This window comes from Myodes glareolus, chromosome 3, assembly GCF_982192425.1.
Source record: "Myodes glareolus chromosome 3, mMyoGla1.1, whole genome shotgun sequence".
In the NCBI taxonomy this organism is placed as follows: Eukaryota; Metazoa; Chordata; class Mammalia; order Rodentia; family Cricetidae; genus Myodes; species Myodes glareolus.
The window spans coordinates 82,232,355-82,252,333 of record NC_142028.1 but is presented as its reverse complement, the minus strand read 5'-3'; the positions used below and the strand labels follow the sequence as shown (position 1 = coordinate 82,252,333).

The 19,979-nt window shown below is 43.6% G+C and overlaps 1 long non-coding RNA gene across 1 annotated transcript in view; it reads left to right on the top strand.

The window, feature by feature from the left end:
- Nucleotides 1-19,979, top strand: part of LOC125412524 (uncharacterized) — a 40,127-nt gene that overhangs the window by 8,479 nt on the left and 11,669 nt on the right. The window lies entirely within an intron of this gene.

Here is a 19,979-nt window from a genome sequence, read left to right as displayed (position 1 = left end):
TATAAATATTTTCCTGTATGTATATCTGTGCACCACTTGTGTGCCTGGTGCCTATAGAGGCCAGAATAGGGTACTGATCTCCTGAAACTGAAATTGCAGAATACCGTGAGCTGGCACGTAGGTTCTGGGAATTGAATTTGAGTATTCTGGAAGAGTACCCATCTCTCCAGCCCTAGGATGTACTTATTCAAAGTTTTTTTTTTCTTTGTAGCTTTGGAGCCTGTCCTGGAACTACCTCTTGTAGACCAGGTTGGCCTTGAACTCACAGAGATCCGCCTGGCTCTGCCTCCCAAGTGCTGGGATTAAAGGTGTGTACCACCGCAGCCCAGCTTTATTCAAAGAATTAAGAAAAGGAAATGCTATGTGTTCTTTCTCTCATTGAAACATTAAGGAAAGGACACATACATGTCCACAGAGACTGGGATTTAAGAACTCACAGAGAATAGTCAACAAAATAATGGAAAGAAACAAAAATGGCTTATCTAACAGGGAGCAGAATTGCTAGCAATGTGACCCCTCCACCCAAGGATTATGGCTTCAAAATGTGTTGTACAATGACAAAAACATTAAAAATCATGATGTAGGTATGGGTGGAACATTTTGTTTGTTTGCCAAACTCATTCCTGACAAATGGGCCTCTGTATTCCAAGATGGGAAGCAACAGTCCTCGAAGCTTTCAGACAGAGAAATAAGCTCAAGATGCAGAATGATTTACTTAGTGTTTGAACAGTAAGTAACAAAACACATTAGAAAGACAGGATGTGGGGAGAAGAAATGGAAAATAGCCTCCTGCCTGCGTCCAGAGGTTCCGAGTTTATTAATGGAACACTAACAATGAAGCAGGCCAGCACATTGAGCTGCACAGTTTATATGTGCTGTAAAGGTGCCTGGCTCAGGGAACGAGAGGCAGCTGCCATTCAGAAGTTATTCTCCAGACTTCTGTAACTGCCCAGAGGGCAGAATCTGCCCATGCGCTGCACACTCTTCCTGTTTCTACAGAGGCATTGCAAAATATGGCAGAGGTCCTGCCATGGGTAATGGGGCAGACCTCTCATTAGTGTGTTGGGGTCTAACCCCTTAGCTACCACTGAAGTCTTTTCCTCCAGGAGCACTAGGGTCAGACTCAACATGTTGCCTTGACAGAACCACAGGAAAAGATATGACTAATATATGTCAAACACAGCCCATTTTCTAGCCTTGCTCATATTGTTGAAAGATAGTACTTTCTTAATGTCCACATTGTTGTTTAAGTTCTCTAGGATTGTGATTTGTAGGCTAGCTTTCTTTGCTTTATGTTTTAAAACCACCTATGAGGGCTGGAGAGATGGCTCAGAGGTTGAAAGCACTGACTGCTCTTCCAGAGGTCCTGAGTTCAATTCCCAGCGCCCACATGGTGGCTCACAGCCATCTGTAATGAGATTTGGTGCCCCCTTCTGGGCCAGCAAGCATACAGTCAGACAGAACACTGTATACATAATAAATAAATAAATCTGAAAAAAAAAACCACCTATGAGTGAGCACATGTGATAATTATCTTTCTGTGTCTGGGTTACCTCAGTCAAAATAATATTTTCTAGCTCCATCTGTTTTCCTGAAAAATTCAAGCTGTTGTTATTTTTTCTGCTATGTAGTACTCCATTGTGTAAATGTACCACATTTTTCTTATCCGTTCTTTGGTTGAGGGGCATTTAGATTGTTTCCAGGTTCTGGCTATGACAAACAAAGCTACTATGAACATAGTTGAGCACATGTCCTTGTGACACGATTGAGCATGCTTTGAATATATACCCAAAAGTGGTATTACTGGGTCTTGAGGAAGGTTGTTTCCTAATTTTCTGAGAAGTCACCATACTGACATCCAAAGGGGTTTTACCAGCTTGCATTCCCACCAGTAATGCAGAAGTGTTCCCTTTCTCCCACAACCTCTCCAGCATGAGTTGTCATCAGTGATTTTGATTTTGGCCATTCTTACAAGTGTAAGGTGGAATCTCAGAGTTGTTTTGATTTGCATTTCTCTGATGACTAAGGATATTGAACATTTCCTTAAGTGTCTTTCAGCCATTTTAGATTCCTCTGTTGAGAGTTCTCTGTTTAGGTCTGTACTCCATTTTTTTAAATTGGATTATGTGATCTTTTGGTGTTCAATTTCTTGAGTTGTATATTTTAAAGATCAGACCTTTGTCTAATGTGGGGTTAGTGAAGATCTTTTCCCATTCTATAGGCTGTCGTTTTGTCTTGTTGACTGTGTGCTTTGCTTTACAGAAGCTTTTCAGTTTCAGGAGGTCCCATTTATTAATTGTTTCTCTCAGTGTCTGTGCTGCTGGAGTTATATTTAGAAAATGGTTCCCTGTGCCAATGCATTCAAGTGTACTTCTCACTTTCTCTTCTATAAGGTTCAGTGTGGTTGGCTTTATGTTGAGGTCTTTGATCCATTTGGACTTGAGTTTTGTGCATGGTGATAGATATGGGTCTATTTTCATTCTTCTACATGTTGATATCCAGTTATGCCATCACCACTTGTTAAGTATGCTTTCCTTTTTCCATTTGATATTTTTTGGTTCTTTATCAAAGATCAGGTGTTTGAAGATGTGTGGATTGATATCCAGGTCTTCTATTCGGTTCCATCGGTCCTCCTGTCTGTTCTTATGCCAATACCTAGCAACCTAATCTTGATCCCTAAGACCCATATGACAGAGGGGTTGACTTACAAATTGTCCTCAGATCTCCACCTACATGCCTTGACATGCTTGTATCCCCCCACACACAGTGAAAATGTAATTAAAAGCCAGGTGTGGAGGTATACACCTTTAATCCCAACATTTGGGAGGCAGAAGCAGGTGGATCTCTGTGAGTTTGAGGTTGGCTTGGTCTACAGAGTAAGTTCCAGAAGAGTCAAAGGCTACATTGTGAGACCCTGTCTAAGAAAACCATAAACCAACAAACAAAAAACCAAATGTACTTTAAAGAAAAAAAGAAAGAACCTGGGGAATGGAGAGATAGTTGATCAGCTGAACGCTTTCCTCACAGGCTTGGATTCCAGAACCCACAACTCTCTGGAGTTGGAGGCTCACAACTCTCTGTGGGTCCAGTTTCAAGGGATCTCACAGCCTTTTCTGACCACTGAGGGCTCCAGGCCCCCACATGGTGCACATATACATATGTAGGCAAAACACTATATACATAAAAATAAAAATATGTCTTTAAAAGAAAACTCTGCTAAAAAAGATGAAACTGGGGAGGAAAGGAAAGGGAGAAATAATGTGATCATATTATAATCTCGAAAAATAAAGGAAATAATTTTAAAGATGAAAGGCAATTCTCTGGGAAGCCTGCTCTGATATTTCTTTATCAACATGTATTTCCTGTCCTCTGTACTCCCTTAGTTTTTGGAACATGATGGTGCCATCTACTGACTTTTCTAGACTGTGTGATATTTCAGCTAGCCATTCTGCTTGAATTTGACCAGATTCTGTGGTTTTGACTAACAAAATGTGGCAGAGGCTGGGCAAGGTGTCACACACCTTTGATCCCAGCATATGGGAAGCAGAGGCAGGCAGATCTCTGTGATTTGGAAGTCAGCCCGATCTACATTTGCAAGTTCCAGGCCTGCCAGGGCTACAAAGGTCATGGTGATCCTCTTGCCTCAGCCTCCTGGGTGCTTGGATTGCAGTCCTGGCTTGAATTTTTTAGTGAAAGCTGACAAGGCCTGGGTGTTATTGGTGAGGATTTACCACCAAGGAATTGTTGTGGGCAGCTGGAGGAGGTTAATAACAAGGGAGCACCAGATTGTAGGTGTAGTATTTCATCAGGAATTCCGGCTCCCAAATAACCACACAGAGACTTAGTATTAAATATAAATTCTTGGTTGATAGCTTGTGTTTGTTTCCAGCTAGCCCTTACAACTTAAATCAAGTCATTTCTATTAATCTATATGCTGCCCTGAGGCTCGTCTATGAACTCCCCATGTTGTTTCTTCTGAGTCTGGCTCAAGACTTCTCTGACTCCACACTCCTTCTCAATATTCTCTCTGCCCTGAAAATCCTGCCTAGCTATGAAACAATCAGCTTTTTTATTAACAAAGAGAGCAACACATCTTCACACTGTACAGAAGGATTATTCCATAGCACCAAATGAAATTGTAGATCTTTCTGTTGAGTTTCCAAGCAGAAGTATCAGTTGGCTTTGTTTTTGTTTTTCAAGACAGGTTTACTCTGTGGCTTTGGAGCCTGTCCTGGCACTAGCTCTTGTAGACCAGGCTGGCCTCCAACTCACAGAGCTCCACCTGCTTCTGCCTCCCAAGTGCTGGGATTGAAGGCATGCACCACTACGCCCAGCTATACTTTTCCTTTTTTATATACTTAAAGTCACTTTCTTATACCTTTAGAACTTACTTTAACTTTAAACTTTTTCTATTCCAGTTATTATTTACCATGAGACAGAGGTAGTTGATCACTGATAGTAGCCACAGTAAAGCAAGTTCCTCTAAATGAATAGTAAAGGGTTACTCTGAAACCCGTTTTGTGAGTTTATCTCTTCTTAGAGTCTGGTAGCAAGGTCACCTCTGTCTTTCTCAGCTGGAGGTCTGGAAAAGTGAGACTTGAGCCCTGATTCTTAAACATGAAGAGAACTGAAAAGGCAGCTGAAGCCTTGGTTGCTGCTGTCAAACTGACAAAGCTATCGTTTGCCTGGTCATCAACACCATCAGAGATCTGAGAAGGATAAATTTCACCTCAGTAAACAGGACATACAGACCAAGTAATTCCTGAAACTATTATAAGTGACAGAGACAGCTGGGTAGTGGTGGTGCACGCCTTTAATCCCAGCACTCGGAAGGCTTAGGCAGGTGGATCTCTGTGAGTTCAAGGCCAGCTTGGTCTACAGAGCAAGTTCCAGGACTGGCTTCATAGCTATAGAGAAACCCTGTCTCGAAAAAAAACAAAACAAATTCCTTTAAGCTCCAGGGAATTGGCTTGAATCCGTCTCTCACAGATCAAATGGACTCCAGATAAGCACTGTCCATCAGCAGCAGCCTGTTTCCTACCTACCTATTCCCGAGGGTGGGATCTCTTCTCCTTTCTTAGTTTTGGGACCCCCCGCCCCAACTACCAGGACCGTGGGCTAAAAGTTGCAAATGTGCACCTAAACTCCTTAACTTTACTTCCTGTCTCTAACACATGTTCCAGCAGATTTCCAATAAATCGAAGACTGCAAACTGCTCCGGCTGCAGCCTGCATATCCCTAACCCCAGCTGGTCCTGCAGAGCCTGGACAGCAAGAGAAACAGCCTGCCTTTCCTGGACTCCACCATCATCCCAGCTTTTTAGTTCCCTAACAATGACACCCCAGTGCCAGCAAGGAAGTAGTCACAGGCCATCAAACCCCTTGTCATTTATTATTGACAAAAGACCGGTGTATTAAGTTTCAAACCCAGGACAAACAGCTGAGGTACCTACTTAACATATCAAAGCGTACCTGGCTGCCAGGTTCTCCCAGCATCCCTCAGTCCCTACCTGTTAGAAGGTGTGGCTGCAAATAATCCCTTCTCTACCTGAACTCTCTAGCTCAGGGGCTCTTCCCTATATAATCCAGACTTTGGTTTCCTGCCCCTTTTGTACCTTTGGCTGCTGTACCTGGTTCCCTTCTCTCTCTTCTCCCTTCCCCTCTCTGTCTCCCCACATGGCCCCGCTCAGCCTGATCATGTCTCCTTTCGATTATTCCAGATGTCCCTGTGTCTCTCTCTGTTCTCCCTGTATAAAGCTACAATAAACCTCCTCCTCCACCATACCTAGGGCCAGTCATGTCCTTTACTTTTTTTTTCATTCAAGACCCTGTTTCTCTCTCTCTCTCTCTCTCTCTCTCTCTCTCTCTCACACACACACACACACACACACACACACACACCAATCAAGCAAAAGAAAACCTCCCAAGACCTTAGAGGTACTAAAGGCCAAGCTGAAGATTGTGACTTGTGCCCGTGATACCTACACAGGGGGATCACTGTTAAGTTTGAGCCCATCCTGGGCTATAGAGTAAGATCCAGTCTCCAAACAAGAAAAGGCACTGTTTTATAGATCATTTCTAAACCAATTCCAAGGAAATAGTGTAAGGGTTTATGTGCCTTCGAGACCCTTCCTGCTAAGCAACCTGGCATCTCCTAGGTTTGTCCCCACATCAGCTTCACAGGGCCCATATTGAGACTGTAAAAGACATCGATTCCCTTCCCCCCACCCCAACCAAACTAGTGGAGTTGAGTATATTGATATGCAGAAATTCCCCGATTTTTAAAAAGAACTCATTAGTTCCCTCTGAAACCCACAGACACAATGCAAAACAAAGAGGTTTCTGGATCTCCACCTACCATGGCCAAAACAGACTGCAGAAAGCACTCAGTGACACAAACAGACTATTTCTTAAGGGAATGGTGAGTGACTCATAGAGCCAAGTCCAGTCACAAAGACTTATTCTTAGAGAGCAGAAAGCCGCTGTAATTAAAGAGCTAGCCAGCATATCTGGCCAGACTCCAGAATGTCTTGTTTCTTTGTTTAAATTTACTTCATTTATTTTCATCTTTTCAGTGCCCAAGACTAAACCCAGGACCTTGTGCCTTCCAGGCCAGCTCTACCACTAAGCTAACTCCCCAACTCCTCTTTTTTTAAGTGTGTGTATTCAGAAGACAACTTGCAGGAGCTGGTTCTCTTTCCACCATGTGAGTTCTGAGGATTGGACTCAGCTCATCCAGCTTGGCAGCAAGCACCCTTAACCGCGGAGTCATCTTGTTGTTCTTCTAAATTTGTTTGTGAAGCAGGCTATCAGTGTAGCACTCACTAGGCAGGTCAGAAGGTCAGAAGGCCTTTGGACTTTTTGAACTTGATGAAATCCTCCTGACTCCCTCTCCCTTGTGCTCAGATTGTAGGCGTGTACCACCATTTCTAGCAATAGATTAAGGAAATTCTGCTGAGTGTTAATGTACTTTAAATTTTCAAAACGTGTGTGTGTGTGTGTGTGTGTGTGTGTGTGTGTGTTCATGCGTTTGCAGGGGTCCACAGAGCCAGAAAAGGGCATTAGTCAGACCATCTGGAGCAGGAGTTATGAGCAGTTGTGAGCCACCACGCATGGTTGTTGGGAAGAGCAGCAAGTACTCTTTACTTGTTAATGTTTGTTTTCTCTTCCACTACCCTCTTGCATCAGAGTGTTAATTACTTTTATCTTACTTCTATCTCAGAACTGTAGTTTAGTGTGCAAAGAGAGGTAGCATCTCTTTAGTTCAGTCTTCTAGCTGAAAGGGATCATGCCAAGTACGATTTTAGGAGCTGTGTCTGGCCCCTAGCCCACATGGTAAGCTCAAGACCTCTGTCCTGAGTCTTCTGCTGTAGCTGACTGTCTGGGTCTTACTGGGCCGGACTTCTGAGCTGAGTGAGCTTTGCTTGTGAAAGTTACATAAATAATGTGATAATGTGTGGGTAGAGGGCGGAAGTAGTGACACATGAAAGATAGCAGGACATTGGGCAAGTGGGACCAAGTGTCTTCTCCCCCCCAACACTTTTTTTTCTGTTTTTGACAGAGTCTCATGTAACCCAGGTTAGCCTCTCACACTTGTTATGAAGCAGAGGCTAGCCTCTAACTGTAGATCCTCTTGCCTTCATCTCCCAAGTGCTGAGATTAAAGGCATGGGCCACCACTTAAGAGTTTTGTCTCCTACCCTTGAGTCTGGGTGGTTATGTGTGGCTGGGTGGTTATGTGAGTCCAATCTCAAATAATCCAGGGACTGGCAACTTCTACTTCCTGAGAGCCCTGAATCGTTGCAGTCTTCTGCAGATCGCATTAAAACTACGGGTATGAAGAGGAGGGGGCCAAATAAAGCTGGTTTCCTAGTTGTTTCTGCCCCCACGCAAAGCTAGGAGATACCATGGAATAAGTGACACCAAGTGACCCCATAACATCTTGACTGTTTTGGAGGGAACAGCATATTGAGTACCCAGGGAGAGAACGGTGAGTTGTTGGTGGGTCTCTCTGTAAGGGGACTCCCTGACTGTTGACTTCATGAGTTGACTCGCCTAGTTCATTGAATTCCTGACCCACCCCCAAGCTCAGAGAGACCACTACCCTCTAAACTCCATAAAGAACAGCCCTTGTTCTGAAGGTTGCCTTAGATCTATCTCAGCTTCCCCTGTTGAGAACGGCAGTGTTAAAGGAGCTGTGTGGCGGGCCGCAACCACATTCTCCATTACTTCAAGGGACAGAGGTAGAGATTGACCTCTGTGACCTCAAGGTGTGGTAGTACACGCCTTTAATCCCAATACCTGGGAGGCAGAGACAGACAGATCTCTGTGAGTTCAAGGTGTTGTTGTACACGCCTTTAATCCCAGCATTGAGGAGGCAGAGACAGTGGGACTATAATGCGCATGTGCTTGGTAACTGCCTACTCCTGAGACGTCATCTGGGTTGATGGGCAGCGGACCAATCCAAGAGTGATACGTCCGAAGCGAGGACTGTTTCCTATATAAGGAATGGGTTCCCCTCATTCTGGGTCTCCGCTTTGGAAGCTTATGCTCTCTCTCTCAAGACGCATTAAAGCTTTTCTGCAGAAGGATCCTAAGTGTGCCGCGTCGTTCTTGCTGGCCAGACGGTAGCGCGGTACAGAGCTGATCGCTGGAAATCTGTCTGAGCACATCAGTCTATCAAACTTAAGAATCCTTGTTACTTAAGAACCCTGGGTCTGTTTCCACTCTAGAACTATTTCCCCAGATTGGGCACTATAAAGGGAAGTTGGTGAACTCGTGGGTCATCTTATCTTAGTTTTTGAGATAGGTTGGCATGGTGTAGCTAGCCCAGGCAAGCCTATAGCCCTCTTCTGCCTCTTCCTCCAGGTTGAGCACAACACCTACCTTCTGAGGGACTTCCTACCTTTGATCTAGAGCTCAATGCATCTGGACATTTCTTGGATGACAGGAATATGCATAACTAAGAACTCAGTTTTATTATTATTTTGTTTGAGACAGGATCTCACTCCATAGCCAAGGCTGATCTCAAACTCAGTACTCCTCTGCCTCTTTCCCCAAAGATTGCAGGTATGTGCTTCCAGGTCGAAATAGGTCATGTGGTTCAGCTTTACATCCAGTTCCTCCTTTATGTGAAGAATTTGCTTCTCAGCTTTTAGCCTGATCTAGCAGAGTATATATATGTTCTTATCAGCTTACTAAATGTAAAAAAATAATGTCTGGTTTATACTGTTGAGGCATAAAGTAATAATACACGAGACACTCAGAACAATGTCAGGCAGACACTGAATCAGAGCTCAGCAGTGTATGTATGTGTACACACACACACACACACACACACATATATATATATATACACATATATTCAATCTCTGACTGTCCTGGAACTCTATGTAGACCAGACTGGCCTGGAACTCACAGAGTTCCACCTGCCTCTGCAAGATCCTCGGATCTCAAGTCCTAGGATCAAAGATGTGTGCCACTATACCCTGCATTTTAAAAATATTTAAGTTTTTATTTTATGTGTATGGGTGTTTTACTTACATGTGTGTCTATGCACGTGTGTGTGCAGTGCCTACATGAAAGTCAGATCCCCTGTAACGAGATAAAGACAGGTGTGAGCATCTGGGAATCAAGTCTGGGTCCTCTAGAAAAGCAGATCATGCTCTTAATTGCTGAGCCTTTGCTTCTGCCCCATAAAATATTCTGATTTCTGGGAAAATGGAAGATTGAATTGACACATTTGCATTCAGTGTTTCCTATAGTCAAAGGTAAAACATAAAACTCTTAACCATGTATCCTTGTCTGCCCACAGATGAGTTTTTGCTACCTTTCTGGTCTTCTCTGTTTATGCCTCCTTGGGTGTACCTTCCCTTTGCTTCTACTTTCTTAGCTTTGGTTCACATTTCTCTCCCTCCCTCTCTTTCTCTCTCTCTCTCTCTCTCTCTCTCTCTCTCTCTCTCTCTCTCTCCCTCTCTCTCTCTCTTCGAGACAGGGTTTCTCTGTAGCTTTGGAGCCTGTCCTGGAACTAGCTCTCGTAGACCAGGCTGGCCTCGAACTCACAGAGATCCTCCTGCCTGTGCCTCCCAAGTGCTGGGATTAAAGGCATGCACCACCACCACCAGGCTATATTTTAAAACTTTGTTGTTTCTTTTGTAAGCTTTGATTCATATTTCAAACTCATTTAAAAAAACATTTATTCAAACAGTGTGAAGTAGTGCAGGCCTCTAATTCTAGTTCTGTGGAAGGTGGAAGCAGGAGGGTCAGAGTTCAAGGTCATCGTTAGTGACTAGCAAATTCAAGGCCGGTCCAGGCTACCAGAAGCCCTGTTGCGAAAAGGCCAAACAACAAACAAAATCAAACCTCAAAGGAGGAGGTGAAGGGCCTGGGTAATTTGTTTGAGGTGACTCCTTAGTTTAGCAAAGCTTAACTGGACCCGGTTGGACTAGATGTCATAATTTTTAGGCATAAGCAGAGACAGTCAAACTGGTTCTATAAGAAAGATCTGTAGTTATTAGGTGGTGATGCACACCTTTAATCCCAGCCCTCTAGGGGCAGAGGCAGGTGGATACCGAGTTTGAGGCCGGCCTGGTCTACAGAGCGAGTTCCAGGACAGCCAGGGCTACACAGAGAAACCCTGTCTTGAAAAACAAAAATAAAATGTAGGCCAAAGGCCATTTTTAAGGGAAAACCAGAACAAACCCTATATGCAAATGTTGGAGGATTTGAGAGCTCTCTGTGCTCTAAGAATAGCATTCAGAGAAGCTAGAATCTCGGGAGCATTGTGTGAGTGTGTGCGGTGGGGCGGGGGAGCAAGAGGGTGAGAGATGACGATAGTCGTGGGGTGCTGGACATGCAGTTCAGGGCCAAGGACCCGAGAACCCTGAATGCTAGGAAACGGAGTTTGAACTTGTGCAGGTGGCAGTGGGGAGCCACTGAAGCAGTTTCCTTTTTCTCTGTGGTTTTCATCAGGAGTGACACAGGTGTATATACTGAAAAGGACCATCTGGTGGCAAGGGAAAACAGAGCAGTGGAAGAGATCAGAGGCAGAGACAAGGTAGTTAGAACTGGGCTACAGTGGCTTCATAGGGAGGCTTAGATAGGGATGCTATGGCCAGGATGGGGAAAACTGAGCCAAGGACCACAGGATTCAAGCTTATTTCCATACCTAATATCTAGTTCTTTTTTCCCTCTTTTTTCTTTTTCCCTTCTTTCTTTCTTTCTTTCTTTCTTTCTTTCTTTCTTTCTTTCTTTCTTTCTTTCTTTCTTTTGTCTGTCTGTCTGTCTGTCTGTCTCTCTCTCTCTCTCTCTCTTTTGTTTTTTTGGGACAGGGTTTCTCTGTAGCTATGGAGCCAGCCTTGAAACTCGCTTTGTAGACCAGGCTGGCCTTGAACTCACAGAGATCCTTCTGCCTGGATCCATCTTCCTGAGTGCTAGCATTAAAGGCGTGTACCACCACCACTCAGCCCAATATCTATCTTTTTTCTGATTGTTTGCTTTTCAAGACAGGATTTCTCAGTAGCTATGGAGCCAATCCTGGAACTTGCTCTGTAGACCAAGTTGGCTTCGAACTCACAGAGATCTGCCTGTCTCTGCCTCCCAAGTGCTGGGATTAAAAGGCACGAACCGTCACCGCCTGGCCCAATATCTATTTTTGAAGCATGATCCTAATTAGTCTTATCAATAAAAAACAAGACTCAGACAGGTATCAGGGTAAAAACCTGAAAGATCAAAGAACCAGGAGGAACCACCAGTTGCTTCCTTCCTCATTCCTGAGTTGCAAAGGCCTCAGATCCTGTCTCTGTCCACCTTATCACTTCCTCTCTCCATCTCCCAAATGCTGGGATTAATGGCATGAGCCTCCCAAATGCTGGGATTAAAGGCATGAGCCACCACTGCCCACCTTCTAAGGTTAACTCCACCCTTTGATCTCCAGGTAAGCTTTATTTGTCAGAACGCAAACAAAATATCATACAACATGGTTTCTATTGTGTGTTTTTTGGGCAGTGTCTTTGTATGTGTCCCACATTAGCCTTTATTTACCCTTTGATCTTTCTGCCTCTGTCTCCTTAATGTTGGGTTTACAGATGCCAACTAAAGTTCCTGGAAGGGGACAGCCCCTTCCACGAAACACCTTCCGAAGGCCGAGTAACTTATTAAAGCTCCATGGCCTGGAACTCACTGTGTCAGCCCAGGGTGGCCTTAACTGTCTGCCGCCTTCTAAACTTTCAGCCTCCTGCCTTCTGGGATTCCAGGCCTGGCTCGGAGGCTCATTTTCCTCAACTGGGAAGACAGACGTCCAGCCTGTAATGCAGTGTTCTCACAGAGCATCTCAGTTTGCTTTCTGTTGCTGTGATAAAACACGGTAACCAAAAGCAACTTGGGGAAGAAAGAGTATCTTTGGCTTACAGGTTGAAGTCCATCGTAAAGGAAAGCTGAGGCAGGAACTCAAGCAAGGCAGGCACCTGGCACAGAGACCACAGAAGAATGTTGCTTACTGGCTTGCTCAGTCCACTTTTACTTTTTCTTTCTTTCATTCTTTTTTTGTTTGTTTGTTTGTTTTCAAGACAGGGTTTCTCTATAGCTTTTGGAGCCTGTCCTGGAACTCGCTCTGTAGATCAGGATGGCCTTGAACTCACAGAGAGCCTCCTGCCTCTGCCTCCTGAGTACTGGGATTAAAGGCGTGTGCTCCCACAGCCCAGCTCAGTCTGCTTTCTTATCCCACCCAGGACCGGCTCTGGAGTAAGTACCACTGCCCTCAGTGGGCTGGGTTCTCCCACATCAATCATTAACCAAGAAAATGCCTTACAGACACTATGATAGAGGCTTTTTCTCAGCCAAAAGTCATCTTCGCAAATAACTCTTGCTTGGTTGGGTCAAGTTGACAACAACAACAACTAACCAGCATATGGGGAAAATCAGACACACCAAGGTCAGTAAAGAAACATACTTTACTAGTTTTAATCCTTCTGTGTTTTCATAGCCTTATATTTGTCACATGGGGGCTTCTATAGGTAATTCCATTATTTCTAAATCAAAGCCAGACTCCAGCTGTGTTTAAAATCTTTTTAGATTTATTTACTTTATGTACATGAGTCTTTTGCCAACACACACACACACACACACACACACATACATGATCGCATGCAGGCATGGTGTCTACAAAGGTCAGAAGAGATACCAGACCCTCTGGAGCCATAGGTGGTTGTGAGACACCATATTGGTATAAGGAACTGAACCTGGATCCTCTGTAAGAACAACAGATGTTCTTACCACTGCGTGATCTATCTCTCCAGACCCCTCCCAGCTTCGTTTTCAAAATGGATTTGTTTTAAGGTTCACAGATCAGGTGTCTTGATACCAACTTGTAGTTCCAACTACTCTGGAGGCTGAGACAGAAGGATCACTGGAGTGCAGGACTTCTAGGCCAGCTGGGGCAGCATGATAAGACCCTGTCTCTGAAAACAAATTTTAAACTAAGTCCATGGGAGACCAGAAAACGGGGCCTGACCCAAATAGAACAGAACAAAGGCTAAGATAAACTATGTTAGCCGTTAAGCAGATCCCTGGGTTGACACACCGTCAGAGTAGCCCTCCTTATTTACAGCTGTAATTTTATTGTGCAGTCAGAGCATCCCCAGAGGTATGTCTGCCCGTCACTCTACTCTCCACGACTGTAAACAGACAAGTTTGGGAGTGGGCTAACCCCTATATGAATTTATAGAGTCCCCAAATAAAAGGCCCATGCTTCCTTTGTTAGGGAGAGAGTTGTTTTGAAAATGATTCCCCAGCTCTCCTTGTCTGCTCCTGAAAGCACATTTCTGCACTCTCTCTTGGCTGTGCTCACTTTGACTTTGCCCTCTTCAGGCTGAGAACCCATTGCATTTGCCTCTAATCCCACATCACATGGTTTTGAGCTTCAAAAACAAAACAAACCTGAGAAAAAGAAACTTGCTGACATCTTCAAACTGTTTACATCAAGTCATTTTCCCTAGAAACTCACAGTAAGAGTTGTTTAGGGGCTGAGCTAATGACCATCCCTTTCTCCAGGAGACAGACCTATCAGATCTGTCTCAAGGAAAAGCCAGACAGGCCCTCCTTTTGCTACTGTGTTCCCATCCTGTCTGTTTTAGAGTAGTTGACAACTCTTCAGTAACTTCTTGGTTACTAGTTTTTCTCTTCCGCAGGTAACACAAATTATTTTAAGGGTAAAGTGTGGGAGAATTGTTTGTATTTTGCCAATCATGTTTTAAATAAACGCTGATTGACCAGACAGGAAGTAGAGGCGGGGTGATGAGAACAGGAGTATTCTGGGAAGCAGGAAGCTCCCTCTGCAGTCCCTGACCAGATCACAGAAGAAGCAAGGTGTAATCTGCCTGGCTGAGAAAAGTACCAAGTCATGTGCTAACATAGATAAGAATAATGGGTTATAACTTATTAGTAATAAGTTATAAGAGCTAATACAAAGCCAGAGCTAATCGGTCAATCAGTTTATAAGTAATGCAGACTCTCTGTGTGATTTTCTTTGGGGTTTGTCAGCTGTGGGGTACCGGGCGGTACAGAAATCCTAACAAGCCAGCCCTCATATTACAGTAAAGATTTACTGTTTCTCAGCTGGAGGCTGTGGAACTCATGTGTAATCGATCCCAGCACTTGGAAGGATGAAGCAGGAGGGATCGAGGCCAGCCTGGGCTACATAAAGAATTTGGGGCCAACCTGACAACTTGTTTCAAAAAAAAAAAAATTCTGATGAAGTTTATAAATATCATTAGGGGCTGGAGAGATGGCTTAGCTCTGATTGTTCTTCCAGAGGATCTGAGTTCAATTCCCAGTTGGTGACTCACAAACATCTGTAACTCAGTCCCAAGCAATCCAATGCCCTCTTTGGCTTTCGCAGGCTCCATAAATACATGTAGTGCACAGACATACATGTAGACAAAACACCCATGCACATAAAATAAATAAATTCTTTAAAAAGTAAATATCAAAGTAACATTTTCACATATAATAATACCTAAGATAAAAGCTGAATCTGGGGGCTAATTGGATGGCTCAGCTATTAAGTGCACATGATCTTGAAGAAGACTGGAGTTCTGATCCCAGTACTCATGTCTGGTGGCTGCCAACAGCCTGTAACTTCCAGTACCAGGGCATTTGATGTCTTCTGACCTCCTAGGGCACTGAATTCACATACACAAATTCACATACACACACACGTGCACACACACACACACACCTAAATTAAAACAGACAGGGCTCATTGGTGTACATCTCAAAATAAAATATAGAACATGGGCATGGTGCTGAACTTTAATCCTAGTACTTAGGAGGACAGGCAGTAGTATGCTGTGAGTTCAAGGCCAGCTTTTGCTATATAGTATGTTCTAGGACAGTCTAGGCTGCAGAATAAGACACGCTCCAAACAAACAAATACAAGAAGAGGGCTGGGATAGAGCTCACTGGTAGAGTGCTTGCCTAGCTTGATAGACCCCCAGTTCAAACTCTAGTACTAGAAATAAGAAGTTGTGGTAGAACCCTCTGTGAGAAGCTGTACAATGTCAGTATCAGTGGACACTAGTATAATCCTTCTGGAGTGTAGAAATTTTAATTGAGTCATAAAAATGCTTCCATTCTTAACTGGCTACTCAAATAAATTATTTGGAGGAAAATATCTATAAACAAAATCCATTATTCATTTTACAAAAAAAATTAGATACAAAACTTCCAACAACCCCAAATTGCTGAACCTAGATTCTAGTACATCCAGTTGGGGATATTATACAGTAATTATTTTAGAATGTGCAATGCTTTAAAAATAAAATATAACAATTGGTTCAATGGAAAGGACATGAACACACTAACACATGTTCACTGTGGGTTAGCAATGTTAGCTGTACTTGCTTATAAAGTACGCAAAAGGAAAACCAGTTGTGTCAGAGAGATAAAGTTAAATTATTTTTGCTTTTCTTTAAAAAAATTCTTTTATGTTGTCAGAAGAAATGTTTTTATAATTAAGAGAGAAAGAAAGAACAGAGACCCTCAAGCCTAAATCTGACAAAGATCATAGCAGTGGTTATGTCTCCCGGGCCCCTTAGAAGAAGATGAGAACATCTGAGAGCCGCAGAACAGCCTCGCTTTGATGTCGAGTAGACTAAACAACCAGATGTTCCACTGAAGTTTTCCATTTCCATCTGAAAGGCTGACATTCTGTAGCTATAGCCTGAGTGTATAACCCATGTCAGTTCCCATAAGGTTCAACGACTCTCTGGCATGGCCCCACACAGTTGCCCTGGCCTTTTTCATGATGCTCACAATGGCCGTCTAGAATTCGCTATTAGCCGTGAGTGTACCTAAGTCTTTGATTGTTCTTCATTACCTAGAGGATGAAGGTTTGACTTAACTCTTTGTCCTGTGGCTCTTTCTGACTTTTCATTGCTTCTCTCCCCCACAAAGCCTTCCTACTCTAGATGCTAGGAACATTCCCTGACCTTAAGATACCATGGTTCCATCCGTACTGGTAGTCACTGCTTCTGCTCTTTAGGGGATGGCATTCCCACAATTCTTCAAGCTACTGGAGGTCAGAGGGTCTGGGCTTTGTGTCCACTGACTCTCCCACCGCCACCCTTGGTGGCATTTTGAGCTCCATTTCCCCACTGAAGTAAGGGAGACATTACATATCTTGTCTCAAGTCACAACCAGGAAGAACAGAGGCAGGGTTTAACCCTGTCGATCCCAATGTCTGACCTTGGTGTGGTGGCACATGCCTGTAATCCCAGCATTTGGGGAGCTGAGGAAGGAGGAACACTCAAATTGGAGGCCAGCCTGGGCTGTAGATAAGACATCATCTCAAAAAAAAAATTGTAGGTATAGTTATGCCTGACTTTTGCCTCTCTATTTTCTCTTTTAAAAAAAGGACATGTTTTTAAAATTTTATTTATTTAGTCATTAATGTGTATGAGTGTTTTGCCTGTTTGTATGTAGTATGTGCATCTGTGTATGCCTAGTAGCTGCAGAAGACACAAGAACGTCAGATCCTCAGGAACTGAAGTTATGATTGTGAATCATCATATGGGTGCTGGAAACTCGGGTCTTCCCAGCCAGTGCTTTTAACCATTGAGCCACTTTTCCAGCCTCCTAAATCTTTCAAAAGAAAAAGAAAAGAGAATAAAAGAAAAGAATATAAGCTATGAATGGTAGAGTTTTATTCCCAGGACTTGGGAGGCAGAGGCAGGTGGATCTCTGAGTTTAAGGCCTTGAACTCACAGAGCTCTGCCTGCCTCTGCCCCTCCTGAGTGCTGGGGTTAAACGGCACAAAACCCACACCTGGCTCAAAGTTTAATTTCTATTTCTACTTGGAGAATTATATTGTGCGTAGAAGTTTACAAGTAATAGCTTTTATTTAAACTTTTTCCAGTACTGAAAAAAAGTTGCCTTGCTGGCATCCGAAGATGCAAAGCTGGCAGGCGAACTGGGTGGGCCTTCAATCTCGGCACCCAGTGAAGGGACAGGAGACCCCTGATCTACAGAGTGAATTCCAGATTGGTCAGGGCTACATCTCTCTTAAAAAAAAAGAGACTAATTAAAAAATGACTAATACTAATTGCTTGGAAGGTAGTTAAATGCTTCTAATTGAAACCTAACCTTTAGTTGCTGCCTTACAGATGTGAACCAGTGTTCACTTAATCAATATTTTGTATTTCGTTGCATTTGGCACTGCAAGCAAAAAGTCATGAAATCAACATACCTGTGTTTTGTGTGGTATTCAAAAAAAGAAAAAGAACAAAACAAAACCAAACCACAAAGCAAAGGACTGGTCATATAGCTCAGCAAGTAAGGACACCTGTCTTGGAACCTGACAGCTGGGTTTGATCCTGGGACCCACACCGGGGAAGGAGGGAGAGGATGTACTCCTCATAAGTTGTTTCTGGACTTCATGTGTGCATAATAATAGGTCTTAAAAAACATACAAACTGGTGGCTAGAAAGATGGCTCAATAGTTGAGAGCACTGAATCCTCTTTCTGAGGACCAAGGTTTGGTTCTCAGGACCCATATGGCAGCTCCGGGGCTATCCAACATCCCTTTTTGAACTCCTTGGGCATCAGACACCCTCATGGTACACGCACAGACACACATACAGGTAAAACACCCATACATATAAAATAAGTATATTAAAACACACACAAACAAAGTATGACATATTATCAATAAAGTCTAATCTGCTTTTTAAAACTATACTTTTGTTATGAATGTGTGTGTGTGTTGGGGGGCAACTGGAGGCCAGAAGAGAATTCCTCGGAACTGGAGTTACAGGTGGTTGTGAGCCACCTGATACGGTTGCTGGTAACTGAAATCCAGTCCTAGGCAAGAGCAGCCTTCTCTATTAGCTGCTGAGTCATTTCTCCAGCCCAAGAATGAGACCTTTATCCTCTGATTTTGAGAAATGCTGCTTTGTTCCATGATGTGCAAACGAGAAAGTATGTGGGTCTCTTATTTGCTAGCAGATAGTATGTGCCCCCTGGGAAGGCAGCCCAAGGATATAGTCAATATTTATATAGAGCTGCACAGCTGGGGAGCGCTGGAGAAGCCCTGACTGAATTGCTCTAGGGCTCATGTTTGACTTTCAGTTGCATTTGCCAAAAGAGTCTTTCATTGATTAACCTAATTCGAATTCGCTTTCTATGACTTGCAGCAGAATGGATCCTAATTTGAAATACAGATGTATACGATGATTATGCTTCAACTTCTGTTTTCCCTTCTGCTCCCGCTTTCCAGAAGGCAACATGGAGCTAAGTCCTGTGTTCAAGGAGACAAACAAATTTAAAGAGAAGCCTGACGGTAGATGGAATGAATGAAGTGGTGACCTCAGGGCATGATTCCACTAGGCTAAGTTTCCAACTCATGAAAAGGAATTAAAGAAAAGCTTAGAGGCGGGTATGATGGTACACGCCTTTAATCCCAGCACTCCAGATGCAGAGGCAGGCGGACCTCCAAGTTCCATGCCAGCCAGGTCTAAAGAAAGATCCACTTTTAGAACAACCAAACTTAGGCAGTGAAGGAAACCATTGAAAACAGAAAGCTTGTGAAAATGTATATGAATAAGGGGCCATGTTCCAGCCTCAGTAAGCAGTATAACTTGGCAGCTTTGTCCACATGGTTCTGAGTTTAGAGTCAATAATAGAAGAAAGGTTTTATGGAATCTACCTTGAGAGTAAGAAAAACCACTGAGATCAGGCACAAATCAGGGGTGCCCCTGCATGGAGGCCTAGAGAGGCCACTGTGTGAAGGTGAAGCCTGAATTGCCTTGGAGAAGGGAAAATGTCAGGGATATCAGAGCCCTGGGATACCTGCTGAGGAGAGTTGCTAACAAGGAGTGGAACCAGCCCAAGAGAAAGAAGTGTGTTAGAGTCAACAAAGCTGGAAGGAGTTGGAGATCTGAAGAGCGAGTTGACATCAGACATGGGGTTGCAGAGTTTGGAGTTTGCCCAGCTGATTTAGGTCTTGCTTTGGTCCAGTATTTCCCTACTATGCTCCCTTTCCTACGTTTTGGAATGGCAGTGCCATTATATATTGGAAGCATGTTATCTGCTTTTTTTTTAATTTTGATTTTTACAGGGAATTACAGTTAAAAGATTGCATGAATCACAGAAGAGACTTTGAAATTTAGACTTTTAAACAAGTTTGAGACTGTTATAGACTATGGGGACTTTTAAAGTTGGACTAAACGCATTTTGTATTATGGTATGGATTCAAGTGTGTGGGGGCCAGGGAGTAGAGTATGGAGGTTTGAATAAAATGGAACCCGGAAGGCCCATAGGGAGTGGGGAGTGGCACTATTAGGAGGTGTGGTCTTGTTGGAGTAGGTGTGACTTTGTTGGAGAAGGTGTGTCACTTAGGGGGGTGGACTTTGTTGGAGAAGGTGTGTCACTAGGGGGGTGGGTCTCAGAAGCTCAAGGCAGTGTGTCAGTGTGCCAGTGACTTCCT